The sequence below is a fragment of the Prorops nasuta genome, unplaced genomic scaffold (assembly GCF_024137725.1).
Source record: "Prorops nasuta isolate Cenicafe-Biocafe unplaced genomic scaffold, Cenicafe_Pnas_1.2 PNAS00386, whole genome shotgun sequence".
NCBI lineage: Eukaryota > Metazoa > Arthropoda > Insecta > Hymenoptera > Bethylidae > Prorops > Prorops nasuta.
This window is the reverse complement of record NW_027117182.1, coordinates 7400-28194: the sequence shown is the minus strand read 5'-3', so window position 1 is coordinate 28194 and position 20795 is coordinate 7400. Positions and strand designations below refer to the sequence as shown.

Here is a 20795-nt window from a genome sequence, read left to right as displayed (position 1 = left end):
GGGAAAGAAGCAAAATTGACAAATGTTGGTTTCATTATTTTGGAATTAAATTTCAAACGTTTGTTTATATAAATCTAAGGGCCTGATAAAGTAAATGAAATAAAATTTAAAATAATACAATATCGTGTATAGTTAAAAAATTAATCTTTTATTTCTTTTTAACAGTTGTTATGAATAATGAATTTAGTTCGTGTAGACTCTACCAATTTTAATTTAATTTATTTTGATAAAATAAAAATGGATGTCCTACTGCAAGAAAAAAGTAGTGAGTAGTTTATAAAATTATATTAAAAATATATGGAGGGATAAAGTTGCTACCGGAATTTTTCATTTTTGCTGTACTACTAAATTATTGCAATTAATTGAAAGAAGACAGTTATCAAAATAAATTAAATTAAAATTGGTAGAGTCTACACGAACTATATTCATTATTCATAACAACTGTTAAAAAGAAATAAAAGATTAATTTTTTAACTATACACGATATTGTATTATTTTAAATTTTTTTTCACTTACTTTATCAGGCCCTTAGATTTATATAAACAAACGTTTAAAATTTAATTCCAAAATAATGAAACCAACATTTGTCAATTTTGCTTCTTTCCCGCTTAAACTAGTCAGACGGAGCTCCCAATTAGTGCCAATATTTCTTATTTATCCTTACCCCTATTTTCCTTTTAGAAGTGGGGAATTGGGGATAGAATAGCAATTAGCTATCACAGCTCTTCCATATTCCCTATTCACTCTCTAACTTGCTCCCGGACACAGAATTACTAGACGGAGTGAATAGGGAATTCTAGGGAAAGCTCCGTCGGAGTGAAAAGAGTTTAATTCCGAACTCAACTAGTGTAGCGGTTGATCATCTTACTTTTGTCAAAAGTATATCATCTCAGAATAAAATGGTATAGTAAGAATTTTCTTCTTTCTCTGTCTAATAGCATAAGAGTGAGAGAGAAAGACATATGATACCCCAGCTGCGTTCGTTTATGTACTACCAGTACTGAAAACCTATATTTTACGTGACATACATTGTAGAGTTTTAGTACTCGCAGTTAATAAACGAACGCAGCCCCCATGTGCCCATTGATTCTGCTCGAGCATGTTTTTGGTATAGTGATAGGAATTTTGGTATAGTGATAGAAGCGGTAATAATAGTAATCAAACAACGATCAATAAAAAGAACAGGGTATATTCCAATGAGTGAAGTGTCAGGTGAGCAAGTGCCAATAGTAAGTAAAATGTGCAACTTAACTTCTGTATTTTGTATTAATTTATTAAAAAAACTTATATGTGATGAACTTTTATTAAAATCATGTTGTGTTATAAATATGTATAAAAAACATGTAATTTAATTTTAACCTATTACTGTGTAACGTATGATGTATAAAAATAATTGAAAATATATATTTTAAATTAAATTTACGTTGTTGATATTTTTTCAAGAATAACACATCATTAAATTTATATTAATAAGAAGGAGCTATATTCTTGAGTCGTAAAGTCCATTGGAGCTTGCAAGTCAACTACGGATCCAAAATTTACAGCAATAAGATTCTACGAATAAAGAAGATGCAATTCATTGTTAAAATTGATAATCGTTAACTCAGATTTGTTTGCAGAAACCTAATATCAATAGTGACAAGCCTTCGTACCTATTTCCAATTGATGATGCTGGAACAGAACCTATGAGTGCTTTTGACAGCTGTACTACCACAAGTCCAAGAAACAGCTATTTACGTATATCTGTCCAATGCCATGCAATCCTTTTTCCAGAAGCCAGTCTGCTATTATCCAGCTAATGTTTCTACGCAATGTAATTAATTTCTTGATAAGTTTCAAATATACTATATACTTTAGGAAGAAAACGCCAATATATTAAGATCCCTTTACTTACACCACATCTCATTACGTAACCATGAATCAATATTTTTGAATGGTGACAGAACAGCTTAGAGTTGCAAAATCACAATGTGTTCCTGTGGATAATGTTGCTGGGTCTTTGGTCTTTCGCAGTATCCTAAAGTAGCAGATTTGCAATGATTTTTTAATTATAGCCTATATTCGAAGAAAACTTTGAAACTTAAACTTAAATTGAAGAATATTTAAATGATTAATAGTAACTCCTTACGGATTAAGATGTCTGGCATTATTTCCAATTTCTGCTACCAGTGCGTATTGGCAAATCCAGTGGTAAATTGTTATTCTCACCATGTAGAGCTTGTAAATCTTACAGGTTACGTAGAACTTTAAATTGGACACATGAATTAAAAAGGAAGGAGGGCAGACACATTGCACATGGATGTCTTCGTGGCAGCTAACAGCAAGTTAAATAATATAATAGGTATGTATACCTTTATGAGTATGGAAATAACTTACACTTACTTTTAAGACTGAATCTTTATACTGTTTCTAATGTTTTTTAGCCACTGGGTAAATATGCTCATTGATAATAGTAATATTTGAATTTTCAAAAGTTAGCAAAGGAAGAGAAGACTAATATTGCAGCATAAAGATTTGTTTGCCCACTTTAAAGTGCTACGTAATTTACAGGATTAACAAGCTCTACGTGGTGAGAATAACAATTTACCACTGAATTTGCCAATACGCATTGGTAGCAGAAATTGGAAATAATGCCAGACATCTTAATCCGTAAGGAGTTACTATTAATCATTTGAATATTCTTCAATTTAAGTTTAAGTTTCAAAGTTTTCTTTGAATATAGGCTATAATTGAAAAATCATTGCAAATCTGCTACTTTAGGATACTGCGAAAGACCAAAGACCCAGCAACATTATCCACAGGAACACATTGTGATTTTGCAACTCTAAGCTGTTCTGTCACCATTCAAAAATATTGATTCATGGTTACGTAATGAGATGTGGTGTAAGTAAGTGTATCTTAATATATTGGCTTCTTCTTCCTAACGTATATAGTATATTTGAAACTTAACAAGAAATTAATTATATTGCGTAGAAACATTAGCTGGATAATAGCAGACTGGCTTCTGGAAAATGTATTGCATAACATTGGACAGATTTACATAAATAGCTGTTTCTTGGACTTGTGCCAGTAAAGCTGTCAAAAGCACTCAGAGGTTCTGTTCCAGCATCATCAATTGGAAATAGGTAAGAAGACTTGCCACTATTGATATTAGGTTCCTGCAAACAAATCTGTGAGTTAACGATTATCTATTTTAACAATGAATTGCATCTTCTTTATTCGTAGAATCTTATTGCTGTAAATTTTGGATCCGTAGTTGACTTGCAGGCTCCAATGGACTTTATGACTCAAGAATATAGCTCCTTCTTATTAATATAAATTTAATGATGTGTTATTCTTGAACAAATATCTACAACGTAAATTTAATTTAAAATATATATTTTCTATTATTTTATACACCATACGCTACCCAATAATAGGTTAAAATTAAAATACATGTTTTTTATAAATATTTATAACACAACATGATTTTAATAAAAGTTTATCACAAATAAGTTTTTTTAATAAATTAATACAAAATACAGGCAGTTAAGTTGCACATTTTACTCACTATTGGCACTTGCTCACCTGACACTTCACTCATTGGAATATACCCTGTTCTTTTTATTGATCTGTTGTTTGATTGGGTCGGCGAACTTTTCCCACCCGTTAGTTGGTAACTTCGTGACACACAGTTGGCAGTACCCCCGGCATGAAGCATGGAAAACTAAGGAATAAACCAAACGATGAAAATACGAAACTGTAAATGTTTTGACTACATTTTTGACAGCTGTTTTATTTGTGTTTTGGTTAAATGGCACTCACAGGAGTACTGTTGAATAGTAAAAGCACATTAAATTAAATTTATTAACATTGATCAGTGTTATGAATTAAAAAGGTGAAACTTTAATCATGTAATAATTAAATTAAAAACTAACTTAAAGTATAGCTTATATTATTTGTGTTTAGCTCAATAATTGTAGTAGTCATAAGTGGATGCAAATGTATTTGAAAAGAACAGCACAGCCTATTCAAATATATCAGATAAGTTTCAAAATGTTTATTTTTATTACCAACTCATTCAGTAAAGGTTTAGAATATATTTCTTTCAGAATTTTTAAATTTCTTTTTCCAGGGCAAATCTTGAAGTTCCAGAAATTCTATGGATATTGTATAACCATGCATACACTCTTCAATATATATTATTTGAAGCAATGGAGATGTAAATGAACAACAAGTTCAACGAAAATAATTAAAGAAGGAAGATAGTTATTTGTTTGTTTGAGGCATTATTCGACTAGATGATGAGAGGCAAATCATGGAATAAAAAGCTGTGAATAGGAGAAGAAACTCTTATAACCAAATGTAAGGAAAAGATAAGGTCAGAAAGTTTATCTAACCAAGATGTCAAGTTAACTTATGCCAAACCGATTAACTTATGTAGGATGGGTGAATCTAACGACAACATTATTAAATCATTCTATTGTATAGTGCTTAATTAAAAATGTATTAAATATTGGTAATATTCTATTGTGTAAAATTCTCTATTGGCATAATTCTAAAGTCACGTAGTCTTTTCTTATTTGTCAGGCATCATTTGGGCATTGCGGAGACTAATAGGAATGTTCAAAGACAGCAATTACAATCCATAATAGCATTTTAATTAAGATCTAAATTAACAAATGGTATTAAAATTTTATTCTTAAAATCATTCAATCTATATATAAGCATATCAGTATAAAAATGAGTTAACTATACACTACGTATATATTAAGGTATAAATACCAATATTTATTGTAATCACTCCGCTTCATTATTTCAATTACAATATTGTTTCTTTTTTTATCTGATATTTTTCTGTATAAGATCCATTAGTTTTTCGCAAATATACCTATATAATTAAAATCTTTTAACTTAATTAAGACTACCTAATATCTTGAAAAATCAGCTTTTAATTGAAAAATATAATTTTAAATAGAATATATATTTAAGAAATATAAAAGCAAGCTATAAGAAAGTTGGCATATTGTATATATATAAAAGATAATTTTAAGGCGATGTGCGCTCAATATGTGATGGGACTATAAAATTACGTTTCAAATTAAAACGAATAACATCGTTTTTATTCCTTCTCATTTAATGACATCTATTTAAACAGTTAATTTTTTATTAAAATTCTATTCTCTCGTCACTCTTTAACGAAGATGTCGCACAAAGATGCTCACACATACACTGGATATCTATGTTTGTTTACCAATGTGTTTACTTTTTTTACACTTCTCTCACTTGCGTGTTTCTCAATGTTTGAAACGTATACGAGTTCTTTTGTCCCCCCTGTAAAATATTGCCTGTCTCGTGCATATTATCAAATGATAAAGTGTTTATTCAATTTATTTGAACATAAAAATAATAACAAATATGTCGAAGTCGGAAAATAATAGAAGAAGCTGGATTTTCAATGATTATCGATATTGTGTTAAAAAAAGGACGAACGATAAAATGTTAGCATATAATTTAAGATCATATGTATAGAGTCGAATAATTTGTTCATAACATTAATTTACATTAACTGTATCTATATTGTAATATTTTTTTTTTAACTTTAGATTCTTGTATTGCATTAATAAGAAGACACAATGTAAAGCTCACGGTATTTTTCGAAATAATACCTTCTTTAATTCAGGCATACAACATAATCATCTGCCAAATTTAGAAAAAAATTGCAAATTAGAACTGTACAAAAAGACAAAGCAATTAAGTGCATTGCCAGGAGCAGTACCTAAACAAATTTTTAATGCAGTAACACAAAGGTAAGATAGAATAATGAAATAATTATCATTTATTTTTCTTATATATGGATAACAGTATAGAAATTGTAGTATAAATTGTAATTGCTTATAACTTACATTAATTATATTGTTACTTTTATAATATTTATGTTTTATGTGAGAATATATGGAATTAAAGTTATTACAATTAGGGCAATGATAAACAATTTATATTAGTATTTCTTTATATAACTTTGATGCGCTCAATTCTTTATTACTCATTTAATCGCCTTAATTATACATATTTCATTTTTTAATCAATGCAATTTTGATTTGCTTTTAAAGAGAGCCAGACATAGGTACTCAATTAAGTTTTACTCAATGCAGACGCACGATTCAAAAACAGATTAAAAAGTCTGGAGATATTAAAAAGATTTATTTGAAGGAAAAAAAAATAAAAGAATTAGGAGAAGTTTTAGAAAAAAAAAATGATATATTAAAATTTAATTTTGAAGATAAGCAATGCCAATTATCGGCAAAATTAATAACAAATAATTATAGAAACATAAGCTTAATACTTTACGAAAAAGACCTTATTCTAAGTTTATGTGAAAGTGTAGAGCAAATTTTCTTAGATGCCACTTTTAAGAGTGTAGCGTATTTTAAAGAACCAAATAAACAGCTATTGACTATAATGTTAAAAATTAGTAATAATGTTTATTCCAAAGTAAGTTTTATTATTATTCTTACAATAAATCAATTCAGTATTGCTCTATAGCAGTTGACGATATCAATAAAAGATTAATATTTCTAATAAATGATAATTTTTGAAGTTATAGGCTAGATAGATTATTTAATATATCCTATTCTTTTAAATGTACAACGAGATCTATCCTAATGCTCAATTTAAGTTATCATTTATTGAAAATGTTAACTCTATAAAACTATTTCTCGCATATTGCTATGGGCAACGCTGACCAGATATGTATTAAAAATTAAATACAAATTTATAACATAATTTAAAATGATATGCTATTTATTAAAAACAAAGATATATAATTATTGTACTATACAGTTATAATATTAAAAACACTGTGCTTTATAATTAATATTTTAACAATTACGTAGGCTATACCATGCATTTGGATTTTAATGAGTGATAAGAGTACACTTAGTTATATAAGTTGTTTTAACCATATTAAAAAAACCTTTCCATTATTAAAACCTCGTTTAGCAATGAGCGACTACGAAAAGTCACTGGAAAATGCATTGAAAATTGTTTTTACTGAAATACATATAACTCATTGCTTCTTCCATTATTCTCAAGTAGGTTTCTATATCTGCAGTTTGTTCATTATATAACATTTTGAGTAAATTAATTTAACCTTGTCAGCATTGTGCAATCATAAAAATACATTAACGCCGTAAGACAAAGAAATACATGTGTAGCGATTACATTGAGTTCCTTACAGGATTATATATATCATATTGTTATCCAGATTATAAATTAAAGGTATATAATATATTATCGCGAAAATGTTACTTCTGGATTTATGAATTTTGAAAATCATCAGTTATTTGCTTAATGCTGGCTAGGTTTAAATATTTTTTCCTATTGAAATGTTTTAAAATTGGGTAAACATCTATGTTCATGTGTTAAATTTAGGCCTTAATAAGAAGAGCGCAGCATTTGCATTTAATTACCAAAAAATGCAATAAAAATACAGCTCCGGAACGCTTCATTGTAATCAAAAAGTTTATATACCTAGCTCTACTGCCAAAAGAGATTATTAAGTCTTGTTTTGAAATATTAAAAAAAGACATAAAAGAATCATATGGAAACTACTTTCAAGAATTTATTAAATATTTCGAAAACTTTTGGATGAAGAACATACATTTTTCTGTTCACAAATTAGAAAATCGTACTAACAATTATTGTGAGAGCTATCACCGAAGTTTAAATAAGTTGCTGGGAAAAGCTCCTCATCCTACATTATTAATAGGTAAGAAATATATATATATTAATTTAATATAATAGATGTCGTATATTCATAAAATACGTTTCAAGTCACTGGTTTCAATTAATCTACTCTTCATGCATTATTCTCTACATTATCAAATATATTTTGTAGGATATAATTTAATTCATATTAGGTATACCCTCACAAAGAATCTTTTAATTTCAATTAATTGCTTTCTCATATATTACAGGTGCAATAAAATCTATGGTTAATGAAAATAAAATTATAATTAATTTATTAAGAAAAAATAAATACAAACCAAGAGAAAATAAAAACTGCTATTTAAAAAATGATCTCGAGATTCAACAGTTTTATGAAAAACTTGATAAATTAAAAGTAGAAGCAAAATATCAAGACATTCTGACGTTAATAGAGAATTTCCAGGAGATGCAAAAACTGAAAAACATAGAAAGAAAAAACATAATTAGTCAATTAAAAAATATAAAAATACATCGAAATGTCAACTACATTTATAATGAAGAATCAACTCCAATTATTGAAGTATTGAACAATAATGAAGATGACCTAGTAGAAAAACTATTACTCCTAAAAAACAAAAACTTAAATAATAAAAATGATTATTTTACATTTAAAATAATAAAGAAACATGATTAATGTAAAGAAACTATTATTCCCAAAACCAAATGCTTAAATAAAAAGAAACAATATTGTAATTGAAATAATGCAGCGGAATGATTACAATAAATATTGGTATTTATACTTTAATATATACGTAGTGTATAGTTAACTCATTTTTATACTGATATGCTTATATATAGATTGAATGATTTTAAGAATAAAATTTTAATACCATTTGTTAATTTAGATCTTAATTAAAAAGCTATTATGGATTGTAATTGCTGTCTTTGAACTTTCCTATTAGTCTCCGCAATGCCCAAATGATGCCTGACAAATAAGAAAAGACTACGTGACTTTAGAATTATGCCAATAGAGATTTTTACACAATAGAATATTACCAATATTTAATACATTTTTAATTAAGGACTATACAATAGAATGGTTTTATAATGTTGTCTTTAGAATCACCCATCCTACATGAGTTAATCGGTTTGGCATAAGTTAACTTGACATCTTGGTTAGATAAACTTTCTGACCTTATCTTTTCCTTATCTTTGGTTATAAGAGTTTCTTCTCCTATTCACAACTTTTTATTCCATGATTTGCCTCTCATTATCTAGTCGAATAATGCCTCAAACAAACGAATAACTATCTTCCTTCTTTAATTATTTTCATTGAACTTGTTGTTCATTTACATCTCCATTGCTTCAAATAATATATATTGAAAAGTGTATGCATGGTTATTCAATATCCATAGAATTTCTGCAACTTCAAGATTTGCCCTGGAAAAAGAAATTTAAAAATTCTGAAAGAAATATATTCTAAACCTTCACTGAATGAGTTGGTAATAAAAATAAACATTTTGAAACTTATCTGATATATTTGAATAGGCTGTGCTGTTCTTTTCAAATACATTTGCATCCACTTATGACTACTACAATTATTGAGCTAAACGCAAATAATATAAGTTATACTTTAAGTTAATTTTTAATTTAATTATTACATATTTTAAGTTTCACCTATTTAATTCATAACACTGGTCAATGTTAATAAATTTAATTTAGTGTGCTTTTGCTATTCAACAGTACTCCTGTGAGTGTCATTTAACCAAAACACAAATAAAACAGCTGTCAAAAATGTAGTCAAAACATTTACAGTTTCGTATTTTCATCGTTTGATTTATTCCTTAGTTTTCCATGCTTCATGCCGGGGGTACTGCCAACTTTGTGTCACGAAGTTACCAACTAACGGGTGGGAAAAGTTCGCCGATTCGTTTGATTGCTATTGGACGTTTACGTTCGTGTTCCGATCCATATCACGATCCAACCTAACCGCAGGAATGCAACGTCGAAAAAAAATTACTAGATGGATCAGAGGATTCCGCGTGAGCTCGATCCGATCCGATCAAGAGATTCAGAGGGTTGGTGATCAGACTGATCAGACAGATTTGGCTACTGCATTGGGGTATTACTGACGTACCAACAGCGAACGGCATTGGTGTAATTGAAGTGACAATAACTATTATCCAAAATAATTTTAATTTAAAAAATATATAAAAAAGATAAGCTGATATTATAGAAAGCAATTATATTTAAAATGACATAAGCTTAAGGCATATTTTTGAAAATTCTTTGATATGGATATTGTACAAAGTGATAGAATTAATATTGATTTTTTTCTTTAGATTTATGAAATAGAATAATGAATAGAAGTTGACAATATAGCATAGGTATATTAATGATATAGAATAAATAATATCTGAAAATATTTGTTTTTTTAATTACTATTTATATGTAACACATATCAGATCCATGTAAAAGTGTAGATTTTACTTGTTATAATAACTTAATTGTATATATATATGTTTAACGTATGATAAAAAAATAAATTGCATTTATAATACTTGAAACGACAGTATAGACTTTGCTAATACTATATGTCAAATAAAAAATTACCCACTTTATACATTTTAGTAATAATTTAAAATTTTTCATTATTTGGAAAGCTTATAATATTTCTTTCTGAAGTCATATTTGAGCAGTGTCTCCTCTTCACAAGTGCCTTATCAAGAATAAGCATAATTAGTGGAACCAATTGTTAAAGGCATATTACACATGTAAAGGACTGCGCATGGGGTAAAACCTTTTACGAAGAGGTGATATGGCTATATGAGCTACCAGAAATAAGAAAATGTACTATTATGTCTTCGTAAAAGGTTTTACCTCAGGCGTATTCCTTTTACATGTATAATATGCCTTCAACAATTGATTCCACTAATTATGCTTATTCTTGATAAGGCAATTGTGAAGAGGAGACACTGCTCAAATATGACTTCAGAAAGAATTTTATAAGCTTTCCAAATAATAATAAATTTGTAATTATTACTAAAATGTATAAAGTGGGTAATTTTTTATTTGACACATAGTATTAGCAAAGCTTATACTGTCGTTTCAAGTATTATAAATGCTATTTATTTTTTTATCATAAACTAAACATATATGTAGAATTAAGTTATTATTATAACAAGTAGAATCTACACTTTTACATGGATCTGGTATGTGTTACATATAAATAGTAATTAAAAAATAAATATTTTCAGATATTATTTATTCTATATCATTAATATACCTATGCTATATTGTCAACTTCTATTCATTATTCAATTTCATAAATCTAAAGAAAAAAATCAATATTAATTCTATCACTTTGTACAATATCCATATCAAAGAATTTTCAAAAATATGCCTTAAGCTTATGTCATTTTAAATATAATTGCTTTCTATAATATTAGCTTATCTTTTTTATATATTTTTAAATTAAAATTATTTTGGATAACAGTTATTGTCACTTCAATTACACCAATGCCGTTCGCTGTTGGTACGTCAGTAATACCCCCAATGCAGTAGCCAAATCTGTCTGATCAGTCTGATCACCAACCCTCTGAATCTCCTGATCGGATCGGATCGAGCTCACGCGGAAGCCTCTGATCCATCTAGTAATTTTTTTTTCCGACGTTGCATTCCTGCGGCTAGGTTGGATCGTGATCTGGATCGGATCACGAACGTAAACGTCCATTATTACCGCTTCTATCACTATACCAAAAACGTGCTCGAGCAGAATCAATGAGCACATGGGGTATCATATGTCTTTCTCTCTCACTCTTATGCTATTAGACAGAGAAAGAAGAAAATTCTTACTATACCATTTTATCCCGAGATGATATACTTTTGACAAAAGTAAGACGATCAACCGCTACACTTGGATATATGCAATTTGCCAGATTCTCCTTATTTTCCCCACCATGACCCCTATACGTCATCGTGACGTTTCACGCTTTGGTGAGAACTAGAAACCTGAAGCTGTCCAGCTAGTTACAAATCTAGTAGGCCATTCTTCACGAGCAGATTTGTCAGTGTACATTTTAATTTAGGCACAATCGCTAACCTGTATGAAGGTTCAGTACACCTGTTACCTGTACATAAGAAAAAATATATTTCATTAACTAAATTCATACGTAAATATAATATGCAACTGAGGTTTATCGATTCTTTTAAATTTATGGCATCTAATTTAGACAAATTGAGTTCATATTTAACAAGATCGCAGTTAAAAAATTTAGAGACAGAATTCTCATATTTAAACATAGAATAATTTAACCTTCTGACAAGGAAAGATATTTTTCCTTACGATTACAGAGATAGTCTGAACCGTCTGGAAGAAGAACTGCTTTACTCCCACGCGGGTTATTCTATAATAGACTATCCGATAGTGATATTTGCGAGGAAGCACATAATCACGCTAAGAAGGTATGGACTAAATTTCTAATGCGAACACTTGGAGAGTATAGCGATTTGTATTTAAAAACTGTTGTACTATTGTTAGCAGACGTTATCGAAAATTTTCGTGATAGCTGCATGCAAACTTATAATTTGGATCCTGCTCATTATTATACACTCCCAGGCTTCACTTGAAATACAATGCTCAAACATACAGGAATAAGATTAGAGCTTTTCACAGACGTAGAAATGCTGCTTTTCGTAGAACGAGGCATACGTGGTGGTTTAAGTCAGTGCTTGCACCGCTATGAAAAGGCGAACAAGCGGTACATGCAAAACTACAATCCCGAGGAACCTTTTAAGTATTTAATGTACTACGATGTAAATAATTTGAATGGGTGGGCAATGTCTTAACCGCTACCCACTCACAGATTGCGCTGGATTGAAAATGTTAATAATTTGGATATCTTTAATATTCCTATAGATTCACCCGAGGGTTATATTTTAGAGATTGACTTAGAATATCCAAGCATACTTCACGATATACATTCCGACCTTCCATTTTGCCCTGTACGCGAGGCCCCACCAGATACACGACAGAAAAGGCTACTTGCAACTTTACAAAATAAGGAACGTTATGTTATACACTATTCTGCTTTACAGCAATGTATTCGTAATGGTATTGTCTTAAAACACATTCATCGCGTATTAGAATTTCAGCAGTCCACCTAGTTACGCAAATATATCGATTTGAACACTAGTTTGCGTGCAGCATCCAAAAATGGGTTTGAGAAAAATCTTTTCAAATTAATGAACAATGCGGTGTTCGGTAAGACGATGGAGAATGTTAGAAATAGAGTTGATTTGACACTCGTGAGTAGGTGGGAGAGAAGATATGGTGTTGAAGCAATGATTGCTAAGCTAAATTTTCATAGTCGCACTATATTCAGTGAGAATTTGGTCGCGATTGAATTATCAAAATTAGCAGCTAAATTCGATCAGTGAAGCCAGACTGGGTCTAAAATGCTTCCCCACTCTGCCTCCATAGGCTCACTAACACGTAGAGCTACTGAAGCATCCGTGAGAGCATCCCACTTCTGCCTCCTCGAACGTTGCACGCATACGATACTGCAGTACGTGCATGTTTGGGTCTCCTTCGTATAGCTCCGGTATATTTCGAGTACGAGAGAGAGCGGTATACTTTTCTCGGACCTCTCTTTCTCGCGCTCCTTCTTCGCTCATTTAGCCAACGAGCTTAAACGAGAGAAGCCGAGCTAGCCGAAGGAAATTAAGAAATGTCTTTTTCGCGGCCAGCTATGATAAAAGCTGAATACGCTAAATGTGAATGTATTAAGATAAAATATTTATAAGTAGCCGTTAACTTATTAGATTTTATAATAAATAAGGAAATGCGATGATATTACGTAACATTGGTCAATTGTCTTAAGACTCATATGTTACGTATTATTGTTAAAAATATTTTATTTTCTTAATTTATTATTTAATCTAGTAGGTTAATGGTAATAAAAAAAAAATCATGACGAAAAAAAAAATTAAAAAAGGTTTGCATGAGTTTGCGGGAATCGAACCCGAGCCCGCGTAAGTAGCAAGCAAGCGCCTTCCATCTGCGTTACGGAACGTATTTTTTAATTCTGAAGCTTAGTGGCCTGATAGAGCAATGGAAGCTTTCTCTATGAAATTCAATTTACACAATAAAATATCAATTATAATCGTATATATATTTATTTCGTATGTCTTTTCCTAATGAAATAAAATATTTCTTTTGCATATTTCTAATAATTAATCACTTTAACAGCTGTAGCTTCAAAAAGCCACTCCAACATTACGAAGAATATTTTTGATTGCTGTGGAATTAAAAATAAGTAACCCATGATTTGTATTTGGGATTTAATTTATTATTTCTATTGCAATCAATTTATTTTGAAATAGCTCATATATAGAAAAATGATTCATCGTTCTTGACAGGTAAACGCGCATGACTGACAGAAATGAAACGATGTAGCCAAACAAAGTATTTATATAGCATATATAGTGCATTAAAAGGCTATCAGAATATATAACTTACATATTGAGTAAGTACAACAGAGATCCCAAATACAAATCTTGGGTTACTTATTTTTAATTCCACAGCCATCAAAAATATTCTTCGTAATGTTGGAGTCGCTTTTTAAAGCTACAGCTGTTAAAGTGATTAATGATTAGAAATACGCAAAGAAATATTTTATTTCATTAGGAAAAGACATACGAAATAAATATATATATACGATTATAATTGATATTTTATTCTGTAAATTGAATTTCATAGAGAAAGCTTCCATTGCTCTATCAGGCCACTAAGCTTCAGAGTTAACAAATACGTTCCGTAGCGCAGATGGTAAGGCGCTTGCTTCCTACTTACGTGGGCTCGGGTTCGATTCCCGCAAACTCATGCAAACTTTTTTAATTTTTTTTTTCGTCATGATTTTTTTTTATTGCCATTAAACTACTAGATTAGATAATAAATTAAGAAAATAAAATATTTTTAACAATAATACGTAACGTATGAGTCTTAAGACAATTGACCAATGTTACGTAATATCATCGCATTTCCTTATTTATTATAAAATTTAATAAGTTAACGGCTGCTTATAAATATTTTATCTTAATACATTCACATTTAGTGTATTCAGCTTTTATCATAGCTGACCGCGAAAAAGACATTTCTTAATTTCCTTCGGCTAGCTTGGCTTCTCTCGTTTAAACTCTTTGGCTAAACGAGCGAAGAAGGAACGCGAGAAAGAGAGATCCGAGAAAAGTATACCGCTCTCTCTCGTACTCGAAATATACCGGAGCTATACGAAGGACACCGAAACATGCACGTACTGCAGTGATGGTATGCGTGCAACGTTCGAAGAGTCAGTAGTGGGGTGCTCTCACGGACGATTCAATAGCTCTACGTGTTAGTGAGTCTATGGAGGCAGAGTGGGGAATCATTTTAGACCCAGTCTGGCTTCACTGAATTCGATAAGCCTATATATGTAGGTATGAGCATTCTTGATATTTCTAAAACATGTTTGTATGATTTTCATTATGATTATATGCTTCCTACGTTCGGTAGTAAGTGTAAAGCGTTATATAACGATACAGATAGTCTGATATACAGTATCGAGTGCGATGATATTTACACTATTATTATGAAAGAGAATCTTTATAGATTCGATACAAGGGATTATTCTCCCAAGAACCAGTCCAATTTGCCTCTAGTGAATAAAAAAATCCCGGGGTTGATGAAAGATGAGATTAATGGGCAGATAATGACTGAGTTTATTGGGTTGAGATCAAAAATGTTCATATTAAAAGTACTAAATAAAATTATCAAAAAAGCTAAAGGTATTAAGACTTACGTTGTTGCTAGAAAAATAAGCTTCGAAGACTATAAGGACTGTTTAACAAATTTTACTGTACAAGCTCGCAATCAGAATTTAATTCGCTCAAAATTGTATAATGTTTATTCGATTACACAATGGAAAGTAGCTCTTAGCCCACATGATGATAGGTGTTATGTCGTGCAAAGAACTGTATCGACTCTACCTTGGGGTCATTATAGAATAAATCAATTATATATTTAAATTGAATAATTTTATTAATAAATAAAGTTTTTACAAAATATTATCTTTATTTATCCAGGAATTATGCGTATTATCGAATCCTAACCACTTCACAAAGACCTTATTACCCTTCTTACGTAATACCTTCTCCACCATATATACATTAGGATTTGAAGTTTTTAAATGTTCATATTCGTAGAATCCTCCGTATATATCAGTACCACTAGAGTCGCTAACCAAATATGTAACAGGATTTGTTTTCAGCACTTTTATAATTTCAAATATTTAAGTTGTCAAATTTGGTGTGTATCCCTTTGCGAATACATTCTTGTATTTACTGATCCGTACAAAATCACCTACTTTGAACTTGGCATGACCAACAATCTTTATATTATTGTATACTGTAGTCAGGAGCTTATTAGCATGGTCTGGTGTTACATCAACTGGTCGCATTCCTATAGTACGATGTTTTCTTGGGTTGTAGTCTTCAACTAGTCGCTGCAGTATACCTCGCCAATTATAATTTCCATTCAGCGTAAATCGTTTCCACATTTCAGTCTTCAACGAACGATTCCAGCGCTCAACTATCGTGGCTTTCAATACGCTGTATGTAGAGTAATGATTTATTCCACGTTTTTTTATAAGCGACTTGAAATCACTATTATAAAACTCCTTGCCAGCATCTGTTTGCAAATTTTTAGGACATCTCCCACTTTTCCGAATCTTCGTAAATGCGGCTGCTACTTGCTTGCCACTTTTAGTTTTTAGTGCTACTGCCCATCCAAATTTCGACAATGCATCAATAACCGTGAGAATATGGTGGTAACCTCCGTCGTATAATTCTTCATATCAACCAGATCTGCTTGCCAGAGGTCATCGAAGTCTCGTATTATAACTTTTCTACGTTGAAAATTCCGTCTTGCAGGTACATGCAGTTCTTCGGCCAATTTTTTCTTCTCTTCACTATCCATAACTCTTCAGATATGTGTTGGGTATACAAGGGTACATCGAGCACTGGTGGTAGTAAAAGTTTCTTTTTCCTAAGAAAACTCTTTGTCAAATTATTTCAAGAAAAATTATGTTATACTTCAGCATCCTCTTTAGCCTGATTCTCCTTGAAAATTGACAAATATTTAATTAATTCTGCATTATTTTCAGTACGTTTCTGCATGAAATTTGTCAATTTCACTTGAGAATCATTCAACTTTAACTCGGCTTCATCCTGTCTTAACGCAATACTTCGTAACATATCACTGTATTCTTGCATTTCATTTTTAAGGCTCTCACGTACAGTATTCATATTATCCGACAGAACACACATATTCACTGCACATTTCTCATCAGTAGCATCAAATCCTAAGTTTGAGATTATATTCCCACTAGCATTAATTGTATTCATACGTTTATCAAATTTTAACGTATCATTTTCAGTTTTACGAAAATATTTTTTCACATTACTGGCATTGGAAATACCTCCAAATTTATTTATCGACATTGTGAAGTAACACAATCAACTGGGAAATTATGGAAAGTGTAATCTCTTTTATAGGATAATACGTTCTTCACAAAGCTCCTCAATTATTGATTGTATCTCATTATGATGATTCGTATGTCCTGCAGCAGATGATGCTATCAAAAGTCTCAAACGTTCAACTAATTCATTCGGATCATTCCAATGTACATAGTTCACCGGTTTATCATTAACACACATATAACCGCTGCCTTTTGCAATATTCTGTGGAGGAAATAATGGACTAATTATTTTCTTCCATTTATGACCCTTATTTCCACGAAGCTTTCCCTCGCTACTGTAATCTACTCTGTGTACATTAGTTTGAGAAAGAATATTCTTATATACTTCTAAATCATCTTCAGTATAATCATGTGGCTATTTCATGAAGATCAATCCAAATAGACCAGTAGTACCCTGATAATACTCCTTATCAACAATAATAAAATCTCTGCGATCTATTTTAAAAGCACATTTTCCAAGTCTCATTTTGCTAAGTCTAGCATATCGTTCAACTCTAAAATTATTATCAATTAAATCCTTATTTTTACGCATAAACATCACTATATATTTACGTCCAATTGGTCCATATTCTGACATAGAACTATTTAAATCTAAGGATCTTTGCAATGGTGATAATGACGTTTCTGCTTGCGTTGGTGATTTTATTGCTAAATCATTAACATCCTTTTCCCCTTTCCTGCCCTCCTCCTCCTCCTACTCCTCTTCATCCTCATCTAGAGAAAGGTATAGTGTTTCATTAGGTCGTGGATATCCTTGCTCATCATCATCTGATGATGGGTTTGGAATATTAATTCTAGAGTTATATGTGAAATCCTTACGTTGTGGAGTCGATGAGTGATAAGTCCCTTTCCGTTTCAGCGGGATAATGAAAGAATCATCGCTTACAGTAGCCTTCTGTAGCGGTTCCTGTTTATACTCATATTTCGGTGACATGAAGGTCATCTCATTATGTTCAGCGAGCTTCTTCAATGGTTCAACTATTCGCTTAAAAGTTTCATTTAAATTAGTTTTCATCATTTCTCTTCCTGATTTGAGTGCATGATATTTTTCACGAATTACTTTACTTTTCTCAACAATCTTCTTAAGCAGCATCTTTTCATCCATTTTCTCGTTTTCCATGTTTCCACGTTCAATCTGTGTTCGATCAACGTTTTCACGTTCAATTCACCTTCAATCCACGTTCAATCCACGTTCAATCTGTGTTCGATCAACGTTTCCAAGTTGAATCCACGTTGAATCCACGTTCAATCAACGTCCAATCCACGTTTATACCAGGTTTATTCCACGTTTATTTGATGTGCGTTTTGATGGACACTTAGCTCTAAACTGATCAATTTTAAGCAAGCGGTATACTATTTAATCCTTGCATACGCATCGAAACCTTTGCGATATCTACAGTTTTGGCTATTAATCTTGCGTCGTGGCGAGGGGAAGTTAGAATTAGAGGGGCGAGGGGATTTCTAGGGAGTTTGTCCGTAGCTTTCAAATGGCGCTATTAACCCTCAATTTTGTATCATCAACAAAAATAAAATTTTCGGAAAACGATTGTGGAAAAGAAGAAAGGATTTTAATAAATAACAGAGAAGACAAAATATATCAGATGAGTATAAATTAATAAAAAAAAATGAAAATTATTGTGATGTTTTAAGAAAATATACTTTGTGGTTATTTTATTTTTGTTACAGTTGAAATCCGGTTATGATGGCTTTCAATTAAGGAAAAAAGTAATTATAGATTAATAAATGAAAAAGTATTAATACATGAAGCACTTCTTTGTATGGCCCAGTCATTTCAATAATTGTGACTTAATGTTATAATAGTGAATGTGTAAGCGATTAGTGCATACACAACAAACTCTTTTTGTAAATTTAATAATCTTGTATGACAATGTTTTAATTGCTATTATTTTAAATTAAGGCTAGTTAAATTAACATATTATTTTTATTTCATCCCTTTCTCAAAATTCTAAACACACATGGTAATTACCTATTTTTGTAGTAGTCATATATTCATTAAATTACATATAAAATTACAACTGTATTATATTTATATAGCATAGCTGTTTGTTGCAATGATTTTTATTATTCAATGTGAGACAAATCGCATTGTGTTTAGGTAAATGTCTTATTTATCCGCCACATCCTTCCATATCTTATGCGACATTTATTTGGCTCCTTTGCACTATTTTCTTCTAGTCTATAACATATAACATTAATTTTCTAATCATTTATACATACACACAGATCTGATAATACTGCTAATCTGCAATTATTTTTGTAATAGTTGAAATGATTGTTAAACCATTATCTTGTTTAATTTGTAAAATGGACATTTGAATGATGTTATTAAAACTTGGCAACTTTTCTGCGAGATATGTTCTTATAATACTTGTGAAGATAAAGTTCTTTAAAAGGTATATGTATACTGCTGAGTTCATCTTGTTTTCAGCTTCAAATAATTTTCCAACTACACGCATGGCCATCCATTTTGAACATAGAATACTTATTTCATTACATCTATTATGGTATTGTTAAGATTGATAGAAAGATATCAATTCTTTGAAAATGATATATTATATATCTAGTAACTAGATTAATTAAGGTTTTAAAACAGATAAATTTCACAAACAAATAGGACTAACAAAATATTTATTATATATTGAGGAAGGATATCCAAATGTGAATTATTTGAAACTAAAAGCAAGATGAATTCAGCAGTATATTTAAATGTATTGGAGAACAACATCCTCTCAAATATAAAAAGAAGATATCCTATGGAAGAGATGCCAAACATTATAAGTAAATTAATTCATGTGTCCATTCTTCAAATTTAATAGAACAATGGTTTACCAATCATCTTGACATTTATAAGATTAATTAGTCAATAGAATAGCCATATTTGAGTGTATATATAAAAATAGCAAAAAAATATTGGTATATTTTGAAAACTAAAAGAAAAAACAACAAGGCAAATAAATGTTACATAAGATATGGAAGGATGTGGCGGAGCAATAAGACATTTGCCTAAACCCAACGCAATTTGTCTTACATTGAATAATAAAAATCATTGCAATAAACAGCTATGCTTTACAAATTTAAAACAGTTGTACCCGCGTAAAAAAAAGATAGTATGGTAAATAATCTTTCCAAAACTATTTACCAGGGTGCTAAAAGCGACTGGGATAGACGATCTGCCATAAGATAAATTCCCATACGATATTTCAATACTACATCCCATATTAAATCCCAAACTCCTTCCCAAACTGTTCTCCGATGCTACTTCCCATGCTAGATCCTATACCACCTCCCATGCTAGATCCTACACCACCTCCCATGCTAGATCCTATACCACCTCCCATGCTAGATCCTGTACCACCTCCCATGCTAGATCCTATACAACCTCCCATGCTAGATCCAATACAATCTCCCATGCTAGATCCTATACCACCTCCCATGCTAAATCCTATACCACCTCCCATGCTAGATCCTATACAATCTCCCATGCTAGATCCAATACAATCTCCCATGCTA

At 30.7% G+C, this 20795-nt stretch overlaps 1 long non-coding RNA gene across 1 annotated transcript; it reads right to left on the bottom strand.

The window, feature by feature from the left end:
* Positions 1-1169: 1169 nt before the first annotated feature.
* LOC136785473 (uncharacterized) lies at positions 1170-2635 on the bottom strand. The gene is made up of 4 exons (XR_010824662.1): positions 2129-2635; positions 1895-2017; positions 1653-1804; positions 1170-1554 (listed from the first exon to the last, which is right to left on the bottom strand). It is a non-coding gene; the product is annotated as an uncharacterized lncRNA (long non-coding RNA).
* Positions 2636-20795: the final 18160 nt, after the last annotated feature.